This window comes from Lichenostomus cassidix, chromosome 4A (assembly GCF_008360975.1).
Source record: "Lichenostomus cassidix isolate B80296 chromosome 4A, HeHo_3.0, whole genome shotgun sequence".
Taxonomy (NCBI): Eukaryota; Metazoa; Chordata; class Aves; order Passeriformes; family Meliphagidae; genus Lichenostomus; species Lichenostomus cassidix.
This window is the reverse complement of record NC_139485.1, coordinates 17372194-17392232: the sequence shown is the minus strand read 5'-3', so window position 1 is coordinate 17392232 and position 20039 is coordinate 17372194. Positions and strand designations below refer to the sequence as shown.

The following is a 20039-nucleotide window of genomic DNA, read 5'->3' as shown; positions in this document are numbered from 1 at the left end:
GAGACTGTCCACAAGAAGGGTCAGGGTTTCCTGGTTTGGCCAGAAGTCATTCCAGACTTCACTGAGTGGTTTCACTGCAGTCTAAGGTAATAATATTAATTAATATTCATCATTTCTTCCCAACAATAGAAACCTGGGGAAAAAACTTCCCTTCCAGTTCTTTGTATATCACCTGCCTAATATATTTTCTTTTCTTTAATATGATCTATAAAATACAAAAGGTGCTGCTTGCCAGCAGCTTGTTAGAATTTCTTAAATGTGATTGCTTAAGTCTGTCCAGTGTGGTGTTATACAAACACCTGGTGTGTCCAAACTCCTCTTCCCACTCCAAGCAATGGAGCAGCTTGTCTATAATCTTGTTCATTGATAATTCAGGATGTGCTCTGTTCAGCTGCACATCTGTAGTTCAAATGCACAACTCAATGCCTTTTGCTGTTGGTTTCTGCATATTTATTTACTAATTAAGTGTAGGAAACATAAGCTACTAGTTCCAATAACTGTTTCCTTACAGTTATTTAACATTGGGTCCTGGGCTAATATACTTATTTAGAACTGAAGCTAATGAGGTGTTAAAGTGATGCACAGCAGCCACGATTATGCTAATCTGGTTTTAGTGACACAAGTGTGAGAATTTTAGAGTTTCTCTTTCAAAATCAAGTATCCTGTTCTGACAACTGAACAAAGGAATGGAGGAGTTTGATTCTCTAAAATGAAATAGATTAAGAGCATTAACAGTTGCCCATAACACATTCCTGTGATGGCATTTCCTTTTTTTGCATAAAAAGATGGCTTAAAAAATATGCAAAAACTGTATCGCTTGAAATGAAATGTCTGCTTCTAAAATATATACATTAATTATTAAAAATATCAAATCTTTTTGATTGTAGAATCATTTTGAAGAAAAAAGTGGTCCAGGCAGTTAGCATACATAGCATCTTTGGATTATTTTTTTTCCTATAGAAACGTCTTACTGAACAACCATATGGTATTTGTATATATTTGGTATATGTATATATTACGGTATTTGACCTCTTTGGAAGTTAAAGTATGATTCCAAAGTAGTTCTTTTATTAATTAATCCTGCATTGATGGCCACAAGTGGTATTCAGATGTACAGAGTATTATTTCCACTTGTCTGTACCTTAAACTTGACTAAGCTTTCTATTTAGCAGGTAAATACATGCTTTGCACAAATTAGAACTACCTGAACAGATATGCTCAGATATGGAGCTATGAGTAGTTTACCTTCTAAGACAGAGACCCTTCTAAGAAAAAACGTGGTGGTTCTGGATTTTAACTTCCTGCTGCAGCACTGGCTGTTCTCAGGAATGTTCTAGTGCTTCTTTTTCCTGGGCATTCCATGGCGAGCAGCCTTAAATAAGCTGAAATTAACCTGAGTCATAAGTGATAAGAAGAAATATTTCCCCCCCCAATAATTGCCTTGTTTCCGAGGAGCTTTTATCTCGGAGTTTGCAGCTGTCTGACATGCACTGACCTGGCTCTCTCAAGGGCTATTTCTGTTTCTGCAGGGTGAAGTCAGAAATAGGTGTGTGTTGAGTCATGGTGGGGCAGCCCTGTTTGCCCTTTGGAGCTGTTCTGCCTTGTGCTTGGCTCCCAGCAGCTGCAGAGCTTTCGGAACAGGGATGAAATGCGAGGGAAAGGATAACAGAAAAACGGGAAAACCTAATCTTTGAAGAGTTCGGGATCCCGGGAATATGTGGGCTTCCCACCCAGCCCTTCTTTTTACAATCTTTAAAAGTTCACTTTTACTACCTCAGAGCTTTTTCAGTTTTCTGCTGCTCCTAGCTTTTCCCATTTACAGTTACTCAGAAAATTCACTGTCTTCTTTCACAAGACCAATTCTCCCAAAAAATGACAACACTGATTTGGAGACTTCATACAACTGTCACACCAATTCATTTGACTGGTGTCACATTGATAACATCACCATAAGGGGAGGGAAATGGGGAAAAAATACCTTGGCTGACAAGTGTCATAAGCCCAGGACAGACCTATGTGAGTGGCAAGCAAGTATTTACAGGAACAGAAAGCATTTGGATTTTACATCAGTTTTCCTGGTTTTCGTTTTGTTTGGGTTTTGTTTGTTTGGGTTTTTTTCTGCTGGTGTACATGAGTATGTGTAACCAAGTGCTTTCTCAGTAGCCAAACTGAAGCTGTTGTTAGTTACGTGATGAGTAATGTGGCCACACAGCTAGCAGAGAGCAGGAAACAGCTTTTTGTCACACTTCCTTTGGGCGATGCTTCATCGTGACACTGCTCCGAGGACAGCGACAATGTGACAACTCTGGGACACACCCAGGGCTGCACGCTGGGGAAAGGGGGCAGAGCAAAGTCAGTTTGGGTTGCTGGGCTGAAATAATGGGTTTTGAGCGATTATTCGGTTTCTCCTTGTGCATATACAGGACTGAAAGGAAGCTTTAGGAGTGCCAGTGATCTTCCTGCTAGTGTAAGGATTGCTACATAGCAGATCTTTGAGTAATGCTGTCTCGTGGGGAAAGATCCAAGTGCTCTGTTTGCTACGCGATCAGCGAAGATGGTTTTGTCTTAATAAAAAAGTAAATGTAGACAAAATGTATCTTTTAAAAATGTGGGCTCTTCAGCAGCAAAATCAGCATATAAACTGAATTTATAGCATTGAAGTGATTCAAAGTCTGCTTAAAACTATTTACCAATTGACAGACAAATAAAAGTTCATGGAGCACTTCTTAAACTTCTGTGGTAGCAAATACTTGTGGCTGAGGGCCTTTGAGTCATGCTGCAGATCCATGGTGAGAGACTGTGTAATCTCGACGGCAATTTCTGCTGCTGCTGGATCCCATTCTGTGCTCTGGAGCTGCTGGCAGAGCTGCCATGGCCATGACTCACTGCCATGGCTGTGCTTTGGGAGTCCTGCAGGAGCCACAAATGAGTGGTGAGTGAAAGGGAAGTGCTCAGCCTTTACTGACAGGATCCTTTAAACATTTAATGATGACTACTCTGTTAATTAAAACCCGAGTGAATGCAGCTAATGATGTATTTCTGGAGCTGGAACACAGACCAGACTGACTCACTATTTAGCACTCCAAAAGGAGCTGTTAAAGGAAGCTGTACTAGACCTGTTGCTGCATGGAATACTTAAAGAATTTGTTTAGTAGGGTGAGGGAGCAGGCCTAGCTCCTAGGAGAGATTTTCAAAGTTTAATGGTGTATACAGAGACAAAATTCTAACAATACAGTATTCAGTGAATGGGAAAAACATTGCTTTCAACATTAAAAAATACTGCATGTATATATTGTATCTTTTATTTAATTTCTGTTTTTCTGAACACTCTCCTTCATGCAATTCCTTTTCACATTAAGTCTGAACAAATGCTTTTCTTTGCTTTGGAGAGAGGACTGTGCACACATGCTTCTTTCTACATTGGCTTTTTGCAGATAAGGCTTTTACTTTCCAGACTTCATTAAGCAGTCAGTTGAGCATCTAAATGAGTGTTCAAGTGGTAATGGATACTTACTCCATGTAAGTACAACAAGATTATGAGATACTGTAAAGCTGAGTACTTAACTGCACAGGATTATTTATATTACAAATAAATGCATCAAGTAAATAATTGAGATGGTTATGATAGCAGTGGGATATCCCACCTGTTAATAGAGCAGATCTGGGTCACTAGATAAGGGGTTTTGTTTTCTGTTTTGAGTCATGCATCTTCCTTTCCATATATCTGAGCAGATTTTAGCCTTTTCTTTAAATAAGGGCCCTCTTTTAAAGTATTTAAGCCAGAATGGAATATGGGTAGGCAGAAAGCTTCCAACCAAACATGTTTGTAAAATCAAGCTGTGTTTTATCAATCCAATTTGCACACACTTTAAGTTCTTATTTGGATTTGTAACATTCCAAGTTGTTATGATGCTTAGGTAATATTGCAGAACTTGCCTTGATTTCTCCAAGCTGGGATTGCAGATATTCAAATATAAGTAAGTGGAGATTCAAATAGTTCATGCTTTGGGAGTTAAGAAAGATCATAAAAATAAAAACAAAACGGAGGCTGTAAAAGGATAATTAATCTGATGAGCAGAGGAGTTCATGAAGCCTGACTTCCTTAAGTGTTTTGCTCAAGTTCTAATATCTAAGGTATAAACTGTGAAATTATTCCAGCAGATGAGGTATTTGCCTCTCTCCCACACAGGTTCTCTGGTGTATAAAGGATAAATTTCTGCTGTTGCTTTTTCCTTTCAGTACAGAATGTACTATGCATCTCTCCTCTACACTGCCAACTCTCTTCAAAGATGTTTCAAAAGCTGTCTTTTGAGATCTCTTGGGGAGATTTGGTTAAAATGGGGATGGGGAAAAAAAAGAGATAAGGTATGCATTACACAGGTAGTTCAGAAACTTTGTGAAGAAAGCCTTCAGGTTACTATCAGAGCCTTGTTTGTCAGAATCAGCAAAGCATTTGTAACATGAACTGAGTAAGGCTTTAACTGTCCTCTGTCATCTGCTTATATTGGTGTTCTCTAAATAATTAAAGATAACTTTGTTTTCCTTGCCAAGTGACTTGTGGAACGGTAAACAAGCAGTGGGAACATGTCACATTGAGTGATGAAGGTGATCTGATCTTCATCATTCTCCCTGCTGCTCTCGGAAGCAGATTTCCTACATACAATTATTTGTCTCTCGGTGATCCAAGAATTCTGTTTTCTCTGGTTATCTCTCATGAACATTCCTTGAATGTACCAAGTCATCAATAAGAATGCTTCTGAATTAATTTTCTTAGCTTTGCAGCATCTCCCCTTCCCTGCCCCTGCACACCTCCCAGCTCCTTTGCTTATGATTTGGAAGGGAGAGGTTAGGGATGCAATCCCAAAATAACTTGGCACCTTCTGGGAGCATTTGTGTGACAGTCCCAGACCATATTCCATGTTATCCACAGGAAAAGGGGATCATAGAAGAATTGATAGAATGAACTGCATTAGTCCAAGACATGAAAATGAGAATTGCTACACTAATTGAATCCCTGAACCATATTGATCACATCTTTTTTCTTTGCAATACCTCATTTGCATAGCAATAAAAATATCGATCATTATCCCTGAAAATAATAAAGATATTAGTTATCTACTCTGGGTCTGAATGTAAGTCACCTCTGGATTATCTTTAGCTCTTTGTAACTCTTAAATAGTCCCATGATAAAATCTAAGTTATGCTTACTTAAAGCAAGGTCTCTAGATCAGAATATCTGTTCTGAAGAACAAGGCTGGTTTGGGATGTCTTTCATTCTGCACCCCAAAATAAGAATGCCAATCCATTGCCTGTTAGAATAAGATGAAAAGAAATAAGGATAGATTTTGCTACTGGAGAACGTTGTGTACCTAGACAGGTAATCCTGTGGAAAAGTAAATACCTAGTAAAATTATCTGGGTAGTGTGATGTCTGCTTAAATGATTGGTTGCACTGGTGGGCTCACTTGTTTTGTTTGGAACAATTTCTCTTCCTCCCCTGCTGAATTTCTAATGTTAGCTTGTATTTGCATCTATGTTTATAGAACAAAATTACTTTAATGGCATGGAAAAAGGGGAAAATTGGAAAAAAACCCATTAACATTTATGATTGTTCTCACTCATTGGCTCAGTTCCTTGAAGGAGGTATAGCAGATGATTTATACTTATGGATCATGCATTTATAATCTGCACTGGAAAAAAAGTCTCAGGTGCTGTAATATTCCAAACCAGATCTCTCAGCCATATGGAAATGGAAATTGCAAATTCAGTGCACAACAGAGTAATCCCTTGGTACAGAGCAACCAATTACTTTAAGCAATCACAATTAAATATGCCTAAATCTCCTACAAAGCAGCTTCACATCAAACTTCAAGTGAAAATATTTCTGCAGTTAGGACCTGTGGATTACTGACCAGCCTGTTGATAGGCAGAGGCTTTTGTGAAGTGTCCCCTGGGCAGGGATGACACCAGATAAGCTGGGGCTGCTGCCAGGGGAAGGTGGCCAGGGTGCAAAAACAGTGTTAGACATTATAATCATTTTCTTGTAGAGAAACCAGCTTGGCTTTGGAGCTGCCTTTGCCTGAAAGTAGCAATGAAACTCTTACCTGCCCATTCTGGGCTGGAAAAAGTGCCACTGAATTAAAGGTAATTCTTGAGAAACAGAAGGAACAAGCAGTTCAAAAAGCTCATTTTAGCACAGAACAAGGCTGATTTTTCAACAGGCTGCTGAAAAGCAAGCAAAGCTTTCCAACACCTCAGCTTGCTCTGCTGTCTCTAAAGTTACCTGTTGTTACCTGGAGATTTGACAGGAGTTAGTGGCTATAGCATTATTCTTTTAATTTCATCCAGGGGAAAACCAATTCATAGCTGAGTCTTTGCTAATTATTTTCACTCAGCTTTGTTGTATTTAATGTTGTTGCTTGTTGCTCTGGAGATAATCATTAAAGGGAAATGGGTCATCACCAGTGTACACCAGTAATTCTGTGGAACACAATTTTAAATGAACTTGCCTTTTCAGAACGATGCTGAAAAGCACCAAATGCTTTCAGCAATAGTGGCATAATGTAATTAAGTGAGGAAGCTTTTTTTTTCCTGAAGCCATAGTAGAAACAAGACACAAATTAATGGTATGGGACAGTACTGCATCTTTAGGCATTTGAAAAGTCAACAAGGTAACTGAAGATGGAGCTGAGACTGCAATAAAAGCTTTCTGGAAGTGATCTCTGACACTTGGAGATCACCAAGTCACTGCAGTTAAAATCTCATTAACCTGCAGCAGGCACAACACAGAGTTTTGGAGAGGCTGTGGATCTGAAGGAGGAGATACCTGTGGGTACCCAGAGCATCTTTGTTTTGAAGAGCAGGATATTTCCCAAACTTACAGCTTAGAAATGGCCAGAAGCTGGACTGCCACTTGGCACTGGTAAAGGTCAAGCCCTGAATTTCTTCAGCAGCAATCCATGTTGTCTGTGCAGAGGGTAAATGCATGTGGATAAGCCAGGAATGTGTCTAGTCACTGGCAAGTGTCATGACCATGGTAAAAGTTAAAGTTCAATGAACTTGGACTTGAATCCAGACCTGTGTAAGAGGAATCAGTGTTCCTGCAAGGCAGCTGAGCTCTCTGTAGCACATCTGCACAAAGAAAGAGAGACCAGCATGAAGTGGGAATGTAGTATAAAATAATGGATTTTATCATCATTTCATGTCTTACCCTAAATTTTACAGTTTTAAAATCCAGATGATGGAACTGTCCAAACTTTCCAGGAATATAAAATTATAGAACAAGATGGTTCACTCCTTGTGTATGTTTTTATTTTTCCATGTCTAAATCCAGCCTATATTTCTGCAAGTCTCCGTGTGCTATTATGGATATAAGTAACATCAAACCACCCCAGAGTTTCCTGAGTCTGCAGAGAGGACATTGGTGTTCACACTGATTCATGGATTGCATTGTGATTTATGTCCTCTGGAGCCTTGTTAGATAGGAAGTGATGATGAAACAGGAAAGCAGGCATTGTACGAAAACATCCATAAGTATGGAACTTGAGGAAAAAGCTGCAAAAATAATTTATGAAAGATGTTGCTCTATGTTCTGTATAAAATATATATCTAATTGTGCACAGCTGGATGTTGTAATTGTTGAAAATATTGCAAGCCACTGACTTGATGTAAAGCTGACATTTATGGAGGGAAGAGCCCAGTAACTTTGTGAGCAGTGGCAGGGAAAGAACTGGAAGGACTAAATCACCTTAATCAGGGCTTTCTCTGCCATTTGTAAGTGCTGTTAATAAAAGCTTTCTGAAGAATACTTGTGAAATTAACTCACTATACAATTTTAAAAACTAGCAATAAATTCTTCGTATTGAAGGGTTGGGATTTATTAATTTAAACCCAGTTTTTCATTGTGTCTGATATAAGCTAACAAATGACTGGCAGCAATAACTGTAGGAGGAGAAGTCATTGGGACAAAGCATTTTGAAATCTCAGATAATATGGGGAGCAATTAATAGCCAATTAAGCTTCCACATATACCAGAAGCAATCTGAGCTTAAGTGGCCTTGCTCAGCAGAGAATGCCTTTTATGATCCCAGCCAGAATTACATTTGAACTTGTAATGTCACTGAAACGTGATTCAGGTCCTGTTTGTTATTGAAGGTTTGCAGCAAGTTGTGACCCTAAAGGGACTGTCTGGAGATTGTCTGTTAGCAGAGCAATAAAGAAGTTATAAAGAAGGAGTCACCTGTCTGATAGGTGAAGATGGGGAGAAATAAGGTTAGAGAAAATTGCAGATAACTTGCTCTCCCCTTGCTGCTTTTGAGCCCTGATAAAGGAGCGTCTCCAAGTGTTTATTCTATTCCAATTCCAGGCACTGCTTTATTGGAAAGGAAAAGAACTGAAACAGGGGAGTAGGTTGAAGAGAAGAAGGATTATTGCCAAAACTGGTCCAGCTTTTTCCAGAATTCCCAAACAAGACACTGTAGAGATTACTTGTGTTAATTAGTGCAATGAATACAAACCAAAAATTTGAAGTCATGATGGATTACAAGAGGGTTTTTAGTGCTGAAATCTGTTTTGGTTTGTATTTTTTCCCTGTCTGGGGCTTACCTTAAAGGTTTGGCCTTGTGAAAGAGCCAAAAATCAATATAATAGGAACACAAAGGATTTTCACAAATCGGAGAAAACCATTACAGTGGTGCTTATTTCAGTGTTAAATGTCAGGTGGTGCTTTAGAAAACAAGTGTGTCATTAGGGCCCAGTCTAGTAGTTCTTAACTTCCTGTGAATTCTGAGCAGAATTCCCTGCTTAAATTAATTTTAAAGGAATTTATATGCCTTCAAATTGGAATAGAATTCAGATGAAAACAGCTAAGTATGGAATAGTTAGGGATTTGCTTCACCAAATGTTTCTAACTGCTACTGTGATCAGGGGGGAAAACTGAATTTTCTAACATCTAAAAGGAAAAACAAAAAAACCCCACCAACCCAACTCTGAGTCTGAATAGAATCTTCATGCCAAAATCACTCTGCCCCTCCCAGATGTTGCCTGATGTTTATCCTTCCTCACGTGCTGTACTTGAGACGTCCTTGATGAGAGAACTGCAGCTTTGGTATTTTCGGCATCTCTGCTGTCCTGTGCAAGTGCAGTCACCGCTTTGGGAGGCTTGCTGGGGAAAGTACTTGATTGGAGCTTAACCATGAAATGTTCGAACCTGCGCTGCTTGTTCCGCGAACATCTCACTCTGCTCCGTTTGGGAATGTGCTGCTTCCCTCTACCGGCCACACAGTCAAACGAGCAACGAATTTTTCTGGGTTTTTTTTTTTTTTTTCTTTTTTTTTTTTTTTTTTTTTTTTAAAGCATCCTGCGCTTAGGAGGGAGGAAAGGGGATTGTTATTGCAGTGTCTTACACAGGGCAAATCACATCACCTGCATCCCAAAACAGCTTTATGTTCAAGTGACTGCAATCTCTCCGTTTGGGGACCCAGGAAGCACACAAATATTTTAAGCCACTTCATGTCTACTAGTGATGCTAACACTAAATATTCTCAGTACATCCTCAATACAAATCCTCCCACCAAACAAGGGGAACACCCCACACTCCATTATTGAGTCTCAATACCATTTTTTTATCACTACAACTGCAAGAATGAATTTGCTACATTTTGTTTCAATTTCTGTGCTTTTGGAGTGTAACCTTGGCTAATTCATTGCTAATTCCTCCTGAGATCTTTGGCAGGGGAGCTGGCAGCTGCACAGGAGCAGTGACAACACCTGGATTGGGGTTTGTCTGGGCAGGGACAGCGCTGAGGAGTGCAGGGAGCTGTCACAGGTGCTGCCCTGGACCCAAAGTCAGGATTTCTGGTGGAAACAGCCAGGTGTGTTTGGACTTTATCAGCCTCAATTCGGGTGGCACTTGAAGTTGATTTCCAGCTGAAGCTTTGACCTTCAGCCAGCCCCTCAGAGCCTTTGTGCTGCAGGTTCCCAGTCCATAGAATAGAACCACAACTGCAGTCCCACGAGGGTTGGGGTATAATTTTCCTAGCACTCCACAAAAGCAGGATGAAAGGGGGTGTGGAGCAGCAATTAACACTGGATGAGGCTGAATTGCACTTTCAACAAAGAGAAGTCTTTCAGTTAGTCTGCAATAAAATCATAATTATATCCCTAGTATCCTTGGCAACAGATTAAGGTCCCAAAAGGTGATTTTACAGTTCAGTATTCATTGCTGATACAGAGATCGAAAAGGAGGAAAAACATAATCACTTAAACAGTTTCTGGGGTGTAAACAAGCATTATGTGAGAAACATTGAATGCATCATACTGAAAAAAATAAAAGTGTGCTCTCTAAGGAAACAAATAATTTCTGTAGTTAGGACATAACTTCAAAAATTTGTATGCTTGATGATTTAAATTCATACAAAAGGATGGTGCTCATTGGATATGGATTAGTTTCTCAACAGGGAATTTTATCCAATTTTCATTTTAAGAAAGCCAGCCCATGAGACATGAGGATTATCAGTTGATGAACTGAGGATAACTCACTTTATCAGAGCTGTTTATATGGAGGAATTACCTGATTATAAATTCTTTTATGTGGATATATTTTAAACTCTCTGCATTTTTCTATGATATAGATTCCTTTTCCTAAGCTTGATCTTTAAGGCCATTATAGGAATATAGGAAACATCTTCCCTTCCTTTATTGACCCTCTCAAAAAAGGTTAGTGTTTTAATAAATAGTTGTTGAACAGATACCTCTTTAAATATCCTCCTGTCTCCATTTGCTTTTTACTCAGTACATTTTACTGCTATAGTTCTCACCAACACATAGTGAATTTTCTTTGCCTTCCCCTTTTCTCCCTATTTTCTTTGAAATAAGAAGCAATAAAAGTAATAACCTTAGAAGGCAGAGTTCTTATGTTTATTTTGGAAGAAATGATTCTATCATCATCTGGATGACAGGCTCTATGCATGAATTCCTAGATGTGCCATCAGTAAGGAAGATGGAAACGGGGGGAAAGTCAGCAAGGTGCGTGAAGATATTTGTGGAAATAAGATCTTGGAAATAGGACAATAACGAATAGAAGGAAAGGGTAATGTAGGCATGTGAATTCTAAATGCTTTCCAGCCTGAAAAAACATTGGCTGCTGGGAATGGATTTTAGCTGGTGTTTGTGTCACTGCTGAGGCAAAGAATAAGTCATTATGTGACATTATTGGAGGTTTGACATAGTTTGAGTTTGAAAATGATGCTGGGGATGCTTTGGAGTGACTTAGCTGGTGGAAATTGCCACACCCTGCTCTCCATTTTGAGTCTGCAGAGGGAGGGGTGACAGACAGACTGTGTCATTTTGGGTGCAATGATACATCTCTCTGACAGACTTGCTTACTAGAGTTTATTAAGTGCACTTGGCACTAAATATTAAGACCTGTTTTTCTTTTCTTTCATTTTAAATAAAGGGCTTCATAGGAGAGGGAAGACATAAGAGGACAAAATAATTTTGTGATTTTTTGTTTACTTATAATTGCATGGTTTGGAGCAGGACTTTGTAGCTACAAATAAGGAGATGTGTCTGTAAGGAAGTTTCACAGCTTTAGGGTTTGTAACTCTTCTGTTTGGCACCACCAGGCCCATCTTCAGTGTAAATGCAGTTTACTGAAATTCTGCAGGACTGGGGAGCTCCTGGGTTTTCACAGAAATGTTCAGAGTTTAATACCAAAGAATAGTGAAACAATATATAAGAGCTAAAGACAGTGGGGATGTGAGCTGGAGCTGTGTTCACATTCTGTTCACAGGGAAGGGCCAGAAAATAGGAATTGTATTGGCCAGTTCAGCTGTAGTGAGTGAATGAGTTGCTGTACAAATTTAGCAGTCTCAGGTAATTTAATGATTGTTTTCCTTCTATTTGGGCAAGTTATGAGTACAGTAATTTTCTTTCACCATGAATGCACTGAGGTTTTTGCAGTTTACTGAAACTCTTGCCTGGTTACCTGCATTGAGCAGCACAATGCAGAATTTGGTTAATGAGTGAATACATCCATATCCATAACACACTACTTTTTAACACATTTTTGGTTGCAGTTAGGGAAATGTCTGTTCAGACACAAAACATTGGCTGCAGTTGGTGTGTGTGAAGATACAGCTGAAATAATTTTACACTTTGCTCTGCATTTTGGAGGACTCGAGGGACAAGGGACAGGATGGTGCCAAGTGTTTGACCCTTCACTGACAAACCTGACTGAGATCCCCACAAAGGCCAGGCAGGGAATAAGAATGACTGAAAAACTTGATTTTTGCTGCAAGTCTATTACTCACTTTACACATTAGCATTAGATAGCATGGGAAGAACAGGGAGAGGAAAGTAAAAAATAGCTTAGCTCTGGAGAACTGCAGAATGTTACTATAGATAGGCTGCAAGATTAAAGAGCTGTCTTGGCACATTACAATTCACAGACCAGCAGCCTCAACTGCCTTCCTGTCCTAAGGAATCTTTCTAAAGGATTTTATACTTCAGATATCACATCATAATGTGGGTTAAATCACTGCATTTTGTCTTGATTTTCCTCAATACTTTCTTTTGATCCTTTTGTTCTCTTGTTATCCCTTTTCTATCTCTTGGCTTGGCTCTGAATTCTCACATCTGAGGTGATTGGAGCAATTGGAGCAGCACAGCCCAGAATTGGTTGGTTGGGTGGTTTGTACAGAATAGGAAGCACAACAGGAGATCCCAAAACTGGGCTGGTGACCTCTCTGGGGTGGGTGGTGTCTGAGCCTGAGCTGACCAGCAGAACATCTGCAAGCCATGGTGGCTTTCACAGAGCTCTGGGAGGCTGCAGCACAGAAAATGGTGTGATGGAAAAACAGTGGGCTGCAATATTTTGCATTTGGAAGATAACATAGCAGGAGTTGTTTATCAGTTTATTGTTTAGATATGTTAGGTAAAGTGAAACCAAACCAACCAAAACCCTGGAATTTGGCTTTGTCTATGAAAACCTGTTTTAATAAAGAGGAGAACAAGAGAATTGTTGTTGTGTTCCTCTGAAGTAGAAGGGCAATCAGTGGCTGGTGGTGAACCAGCAATTCCATTGTGGAGGAGAAATTTTATTTTATTTCCTATTACAGAACTTATGTGGTAAAGCTGCTGGACTCGCTCATGGTTACCTGAAGTATTTCAAAGGACTGTTGGAGTGTAACAAAACTTAAATCTTCTGGTTTCCATTGCAGTGTGTGAGCTCAGGACTGAGCCTGCTGAGAAGGAAAGAACATTGCACCTTGGTTGAGATCAACTGGACGAAATCTGTGTTGCATGACAGTGTTAGTTTACTGTATAAGTTTGGAAGTCTTTGTTGTGCTGCTTCATTATGAGGAGAGTATCCCCCTGTTAGACAGCTGGATTATGTTTAAGAAGTAAACAAAAGCTCCCTTGGGGGAAAAGAAATGTGTACTTAAGCATGTAAGTGAGACTATTGTATTGGAGTCATTATCTAGAACAGTGAGAAAGTGGGGCAGTCTGTATGAGGAGCACAAACAGCATTACTGTCTAACAGCTTCTATTTTTGAAGCTATTAATAACATTCCACTTCCTGTTTACTGTATGTTTTAAGCCAAGCAGCCTTCATGTGCACAAGATTTTAGTGCTTTCTGTGAATGTTGACAGGGAGCTTGCAAATATCGGGTAAAATGTGTCTGCCCAGGGTGTTTTGTTGGGACTCTTGCAAGTCTGGTGTGCTCAGCGAGGAGTAAAGTGATAGCAGAAAAAAGTAGGTGATATATGTGATATGGATGAGTTTCTTGTACCTTCTATGTCCATCTCTTTGGGTAGATGTTCAGAGTCACCAGTGTGCCCACAGTTCTTGACTGTCCTTGTGTCACAGTGGAGCTCCCAGCACAAACCAGCTGCACTGACGTGGTGCTGCAACTCTGCTGCTCTTCAGCTGCTGGACAGAGCAAGGAGGGTTAGTGGCTATATGGAAAGATCTGACCATTCCAGAGGTTTTTTTTGTAGAGAACCTGAGTGGGATTCAATAAACTAACTCTTAAATTATTTCCAATTAATTGTAGATTTTCTTGTTTGTTCTTTTTATCGTAAAATCCCAGGATGGTTTGGGCTGGAAGGGATGTTAAAGATTATCTCATCCAACTGCCTGCCACGGGTAGGGACACCTTCCACTGTCCCAGGCTGCTCCAAGCCCTGTCCAGCCTGGCCTTGGGCACTTCCAGGGATCCAGGGGAATCCATAATTTCTCTGGGCAATCTGTGCCAGGGCCTCAGCACCCTCAGAGTGAAGCATTTCTTTCTAATCTCTAATCTAAACCTGGCTTTGTGGGGAGAATTATCTGTCTTGCCTATCCTGGAAATACTTTAAATAAGAATTTTTACTAGGCTCTCGTTTTCAAATGTCTGCGTTATTTATTTAGTTGTTTGTTGTTTTTTTTTTTTTTAATTTAATTTTATTTTATCTGTTACAATGAATTTACTATTCTGTTTTCAGAACATCATGTAGTGTCTTCCCTGGTTTTAAAAGTGTATGGAAAAGAAAATTCTGAAATGTGTTTTCAAAATATGAGTAGCTGAACTTCTCTAGTTTGTGAATCAGATAATTACAAGCATGACTTTTATCAGACTTTAGTGCTTGTTTTTATTTCTGTAGTCTTAAAAGCTTCGGTTAATCATTCTCAATAGACTGAAAAATACTTTCCATGAAAGCTAATAAATTTGGAAGCATATCTTCTAAATCCTCTAACTGATCCTGCAAACAGATGTTTAGGATAAATATTGCTCATCTAAAAGCAGATATTGCTAATGAATATTAAGAACAGCATAAAATTGCTGGAAACTCTTTTTTGCATCTTGAGAGAATCAGTGTTAATAAGTCAGATCAGTCATTTTTATTTAGGCAATACAGAAAAGCATATGTCTTCTTGCTTTGCCAGCTGTCATAAAATTTTGGAGAAAAAGGTTGCTTCCAAGCTTTCCAAAGGGAATATTTCTCAGAAATATTTTGACCTTTATAGCTTACAAAACCAATTGACTTCCTTTTCCCATAAACTATTTTCTGGCTGAGATTCTTCTACAGCAAAGCTTTGGTTGTGAGGAAAGCTAGCAACTCCAAAGAAAATAACTGGGCTGCCTTCTAGTGGTTTTAGATATCATAAATTACTCCTATTAAAAAAAAAATCCCTTGGAGGGAATCATATAATTCCAAATTTACAATGTTCCCCCCCAGTATTTCTTAATAATGATATGTACACTTCTGTGGTATTTTCATTTCAAGAACCATAAGGCAGATTGTAATAGTTACATACATTTTTTGTGGACAGTGTGATAAGAAAACCAAAACAAAAATAACCAACAAACCAAACCAAAACAGCAACAACAAAACCCACAAACCAAAACATCATCTCAGGCCCTGCTCAGTTTAAAGCTGTTTATCATCCTACTTCAGGATTTGCAATCACTGTCCTTATCTCAGTAATAAAGCTGCACTTGCTGTTCCTGTTCTCCATATAGAAGTTACCTGAGAAAAAATCTTATAATTGAGAGTTGGTGTTTGTCATGTAATTGCAGTATTCACCCTAATTCAGTTTGATCTAGATCTCTGTGAGAGATACCGTAGGTTCCTTGCATGTTTTTATTTCTCGTTGACATCTCTGATTTCTTCAGATGTGTTGCTCTGCCTACAGAGAGCTAAGGTTAAAAACTTTGCTTCCTAAAAGTGTTCAGCCACTGACAATAATAAATTAAATACACAAACTGGAGCTGGGATTAAGCCAACTAAAAAGTTAGTTTAAAATATAGGCTTGAAAGAACTGAAATCATTATTGACTGGAAACCCTTCAGGGACATGAACAATGTATTTGATAGTTGCCAAGGAAACACAACCTTCCCAGTGCCAGTATGCACAGCACATAATAAGTGACTGAAGTAATTCTGATAATGACTGATCCACTGGAGCAAAGCTGGTCCTTCTGCCTCGGCAGGAATTGCAGATACTCTGCATCACCTGGATTAGTGTCCACTGGCCATGCTGGACCTTGTGTGCCTCACATTTGATGGTGCAAAGAGATTCCAAACCAAAGAAACATCAGGTGGGTCTGACTGAAGATGTGTGCCTGGCTGGCCAGGCTGGATGAACCACAGAATCGTGGAGAATGCAGAGGTTAACAGGCTCAAAAATTGGGTTATGCTTGTGGTACATATGGTGAGTCCAACCTGGAACAGCAGCAGAAAGGTTTGCAGTGTTCAGTGTCCATCAGCACCTAGAAACCTCTGAGGTCCTACAGCAAAAGCTACACTCCCTCCTTTATTCTTCCTGCCTTAGGTGAAATGGAAGTGTTGAGAAGAAGGAATTCCCTGTTCAGATGTAGCACAAGTCTAGTGATCAACCTGGGGACTCACCCCAATGCATTTGAAATATAAAGAATTCATACGTTACAAACACATTATAAATACATTATAGCACAAGGTAGCAGATGGCAATAGAAATTGCAATATGGGACCTGGGTCCTTGAAGTTGTTAGGTGAGGTCTAAAAGAAAAAAAACAGGAAATACCTGTAACAGAACATTAGAATTTCCAACAATACTTCTTCCCTGGTACTGTAAATGATTCAAGAGGATTGTGCAAACATTTTTGTTAGCAAAATGAATGTTTTAGACTCAAATTGGTATGAGAAATATCAATTTTTTGAAAATATAGTTACAACACTTGAATCATCTTTGAGGAGGGATGAATCATCTTTGAGGAGGCTCATGTTGGGACAGTGAGCAGCTTGGAGCACAGGTTAGAGTTGGGAAAATTTCTCTTTGCAAACTTGGGTTTCCCAGTGAAACTGCTGCAAGTGTGACTCTAAAAGCAGTGAGGGATAGAAAATCTCCCACTGATTCTGTGTGAAAGTCACTGTTTGGTGAAGTGTGTGAGGCAACATCTGCACAGAACCTCAGGATTTATGAGGTGAATCCTAGAAGTGACCTCACTACTACTTCTAGGGAGCAAAGACAGCTGAGCAAGGACCACCAAGCCCTGTGTAGCCACTGCTACAGAGGTCACTTGTCTGCAGGCTGAATTACATGAATTCAAGTAAATATATAAGTTTAAACTCTCCCGGGAAATATTTAAAAGGCTGAATAATAGTTATTTCTTGCCAAATAGGCATTTCCACAAATTTCACCTTGCCTACAGAATTGATTTTTCTGCATTAAGGAGATTGTTGTATAATTTAGCAGTACATAAGTCTTGTTTCATTTTGATGCTGGCATTTGGATCATTTTTCAGTGGGCCATACTAAGAAATGAAAGCTAATGACTTCATTCAATAGTGGCTGAAATAATCCCTAAAAATGTCTTTTTACATTGCAAATTGATGCACGTTGTTGTCATCCTCTTGTATAAATGATTGTGGGGTTTTGCTGCACTTTCTAGGCTCATCTCTGTTTTCTAGAATAAATCATAATGAAAAATTAGTGAAGCCTTTGCCGTTCTGTGATCTGCATGAAATACGCCTGTATCCATTATCTGGGCACAGTTTGGGAATTGATCACTGCTCCTGCTCCCTGCCATGTTCCTGGGATATTTGGCAGCCAAACTGTCATTTCTAAGGGGGAGAAGGAAGTGACTGAGAAAGACTTGAATTAAATATGAACCTCATCTTTATGGAGGAGGAGTCAGGAAGGGATTGGAATAGTACGAAGCCTTTCCTGAGGCACACAGTCGAGCTGGAACTCTATTATTTGAGAAGCCCTAACTTTGAAGTTATAAAGTGCAAGTGGGTTAACTTAAGCATCTGTGTGGGTTTGGATGTTGTTTTTATGACACAGAAGAAAATATACCACAATTTGGGCCTTTTAATGGGGGGGTTTAAGAAGATGCTGCACAATGACAATCTAGTTTTATCCAGTGTTTCTGGCCTGTAAGGACTCTGGAGTTTCCTCCTCCTGCTTCCCAAGCTCTGAGTCTATTCAGCAAGTGAAGCTGCTGCTCTGTGGAGGAGAGGGAAGTGGCAAACAGCAGTTGGAAAGTCTGCAGCATATGAGCAATCCCCTCCTTCAGCAGTGCTCTTGAGCCTGGAGACAGCAAGCTGCAAGGAAAGGACAACAGCAATGGGCAGCTGTCAGTTTCACTGTTTAGCCACAGTGATTTCTATCAAAGACAGAAAACAGTACATCGAGAGTAAACAGAAAACAAATAGCTGCACCATCTGCTGTGGTGGGAGTAGCCATATGGAGTGGAGTTCAAAGGGTGCTGGATGGCTGTTAACTCTTTTGCTGCATCCCTGGTGTTCTCAAGCAGGGAGCTGAAAGGAGAGCTGTGGTTATCAGTGGTTCTGAGGGGGATCCTGTTTCGTCAATAGCGGCAAAAGACAAATTTCAGTGTAATACACAATATCCAGGGTCCAGCTTCCTGCAGTCCAGTGGGAATGAGGTGTGTCAGGGAAGTACAAAAATGTGTTTTCTAAGGACAGCTGTGGCAGTAGTGCTTCCAAATGCTGTGTGTGTGCAAACCCAGCTAGGCAGTAAGCACAGCAGTGACTTCCCAAACAAGTTACTCTGAACACGTGGAATACACAAAAGACAAGATGACAACTTGCAAGTGGGTTTTATACTTATCAATCCTTTATTTTATGTTTTGCTCACTTTTCCAGTGCAGCTGCATTTTGCCTACTGAAGGGAATATAGTGAAGCGTCTTGTGGTTTTCCATCTGTTTGGTAGTTTTTTCTGAGGGTGTTGAATTTTAGGGTTTTTAGGTCTTCTGTTGGGTTCTGGTTTTTGGGGATTTTCTTATTTCTTTGTTTTGAACACTAATGAACAACAAGAGTTTTCTTTATTCTGTTCAGTACAGAACTGATTTGTTGACATCTCTTCTCTTTCAGGATTGTGGTTTTTCCTAGCAGGAAAAAACCCAACTGGTTTGTGAATTAAGTATACATTCATTAATTTTAGCTTTCTTTTATGAAAGTATTGTGGTTTTGCATCTAATGGTTTTAGAACAGATGCTTCTCAATCTTTCTCTCTGCCTGCTCTTCTCATGGAAAACCCAACAAAATTAGTTTTAAAAGCTTGCATTGAAGTGCTACTCTGAAATAGTTAATATGCAGGAAAACTCAACTCAAATATCTTTGTAATGAACTTGAAATATCGAGGGAATTTTAGACAAAAGGTAATCAAACTGTGCATCAGGACTGTTTTGCTAACTAATGGTAATTAAAACTTCCCCCTCTGCCTAGTTCCCTATGTTCAAACCATAATTGATTGTATTAAAGTTTCTCAGAACTAAATACTTCAACCCTGGGGTTAACCATATTTCTAGATACTTAATCATATCCAAAGAAACAAGGGAAGCAAAACGAGACAGGATGCTAGGCTCTTTGTGAAACAGAAAATAATACTGTTGTGCAACAATTAATTTGCTATCTAGGGATGCCTCCAAAATAATCAGTTAATGATTTCAGATAAATGGAACGAAATAAACTAATAAAAACATAATAGTAAACAATGTTATCCAGGTACAAAAGTAATTTAGGGGTTTTTAAAGTCCACATTTACTTTTACAGGCTAATGAGTGGTATTTGCTGTTAGAGTAATACTGCAACAAGAGGTGATGTTATTGAGCTTCAAAGCTGAGGCAAAGAAACCCAGGGATTTCAAACTGGGGAAGAATGACTGCATTCCTTTGGGATGATAGAAGGAGTTCTGTGATAATGAGAACAGTTATAACTTCAAATAATGAGTTATTCCCTCCTTTCAGCAGCTTTGCTTAAACAGGTTGATGCATGTAATGTAAAAAATCTGCTCTTTGTAAACCCAGAGCTGCAATCCAGCAATCCTTTGCCCTCAATCCTGTATTTTAATACTTCACTCCTGCCTTATGATGGACCTCAATTTATGCATTTCCATCCAGTTTCTTGCAATTTGTGACCTAGTCTTTGTAAAACTGTTCAAAATCATAGTTATGAACTATGCAACAACAATTCATATTGAATCCATGTGCACAATAAATATTCTCCTATATTCTTCCTTGCTCAGAATAATTCTCTTTTGTAGGTGATT

General features: G+C 39.3%; 1 long non-coding RNA gene across 2 annotated transcripts in view; it reads left to right on the top strand.

The window, feature by feature from the left end:
* LOC146437592 (uncharacterized) overlaps positions 1–20039 on the top strand; it is a 72131-nt gene that overhangs the window by 7486 nt on the left and 44606 nt on the right. The window lies entirely within an intron of this gene.